Here is a 1,934-nt window from a genome sequence, read left to right as displayed (position 1 = left end):
AATCTGGGACTTAGCCGATTTTTTTCTTCATATCATATGGATCCATCACTAGGCCATCTTGCTTGCTTGTGTGGTAACTTGGAAGTGTATTTCTGACAGACCCAATCTGGGACTTAGCCGATTTTTCTCTTCATATCATATGGATCCATCACTAGGCCATCTTGCTTGCTTGTGTGGTAACTTGGAAGTGTATTTCTGACAGACCCAATCTGGGACTTAGCCGATTTTTCTCTTCATGTTATATGGATCCTGGACTTAGCCGATTATTAGGTTATTATATATGGATCCTGGACTTAGCCGATTTTTCTCTTCATATAATATGGATCCTGGACTTAGCCGATTATTAGGTTATCATATATGGATCCTGGACTTAGCCGATTTTTCTCTTCATATAATATGGATCCGGGACTTAGCCGATTTTTCCCTTCATATAATATGGATCCGGGACTTAGCCGATTTTTCCCTTCATATAATATGGATCCGGGACTTAGCCGATTATTCTGTTCATATAATATGGATCCGGGACTTAGCCAATTTTTCTCTTCATGTGGTAACGTATGCCAATCGCTCACAAGTCATGGGATAAGGGTACTTGTGTTCTTCCATCTTCTAAGTCCCGCACGGGGACATCGTGATCGCCCCAAGTCCGGAATAGCGCCAAGTCAAGCCCCACGGTGGCCGTGCAGGACCTGTTAGCGGCGGCCCCACTGACAGCACTAATCCGGACTTAGAAATTATATCTTTCTAATCGAACACCACACACGCAACACCACCATACCACCATCTCCTTGCAAGTACCTAAGTACCCGCAACTCCATGGTGAAGGCAATGTCACTCCATCACCAACCTCTTTGCATTGCAAGCACTTGCGTACCTACAACACTCCGAAGAAGGCAACGGCGCGCGATGCTCGACTCCACACACCTCACCACACCACACCACCGATGGCCAGCCAGCCAGCCAGCCCAGCTAAGGGCTAACCCACCAACCAACCACCAATGGCCTAGGCCAGCCGGATCCCACCTTCAAGTCCAAGCACAGCCAAGTGCAAGTACCGCCAAGTGTTAACCAACCAACCATCACACCAGGTCAGCCGGCCAGTACCCACCTTCAAGTGCCATTACCCTCGGGTGCAAGCCCAATCAAGTGTTAACCAACCAACCCGGCCAAGGCAGCCAACAGGCCGGCACCCTACAGCACCGACCCGCCATCACCACCTCAACCGTTGACCATGCAAGTGGCCTCGGACAACAGGTGACACCCGAAGTACATCCGAAGAACGTATATCAAGTGTTTGCTCACCAAGTCCTCAACCAACCCCAAGTACCCGGAGGTACCCAGAGTGTTGGATCCGCCAACCCGTCCCGGCACTCCAAGTCCTTGCGAACCCAAAGTGTTTGCCCGGTAGGGCCATTGTATCACAACGCTTGCGACCATGCAAGTGGCCTCGAACAAGGTGACAGGGGTATCTTCACCAAGTTCTCAACCAACCCCAAGTACCCGGAGGTACCCAGAGTGTTGGGTCCGCCAACCACTACCAGCACTCCAAGTCCTCGCGAACATAAAGTGTTTGCCCGGTAGGGCCATTAGACCACAACGCTTGCTAACCATGCAAGTGGTCTCGGACACCAGGTGACACCCGAAGTACATCCGGAGAGTGTACAACAAGTGTTTGTTCACCAAGTCCTCAACCAACCCCAAGTACCCGGAGGTACCCAGAGTGTTGGGTCCGCCAACCACTACCAGCACTCTAAGTCCTCGCGAACCCAAAGTGTTTGCCCGGTAGGGCCATTAGACCACAACGCTTGCTAACCATGCAAGTGGTCTCGGACAACAGGCGATACCCGAAGTACATCCGGAGAGTGTACAACAAGTGTTTGTTCACCAAGTCCTCAACCAACCCCAAGTACCCGGAGGTACCCAGAGTGTTGGAT

The sequence above is a fragment of the Anopheles ziemanni genome (assembly GCF_943734765.1).
Source record: "Anopheles ziemanni chromosome X unlocalized genomic scaffold, idAnoZiCoDA_A2_x.2 X_unloc_62, whole genome shotgun sequence".
NCBI lineage: Eukaryota > Metazoa > Arthropoda > Insecta > Diptera > Culicidae > Anopheles > Anopheles ziemanni.
The sequence above is the reverse complement of the archived record's forward strand: the minus strand, read 5'-3'. Positions refer to the sequence as shown.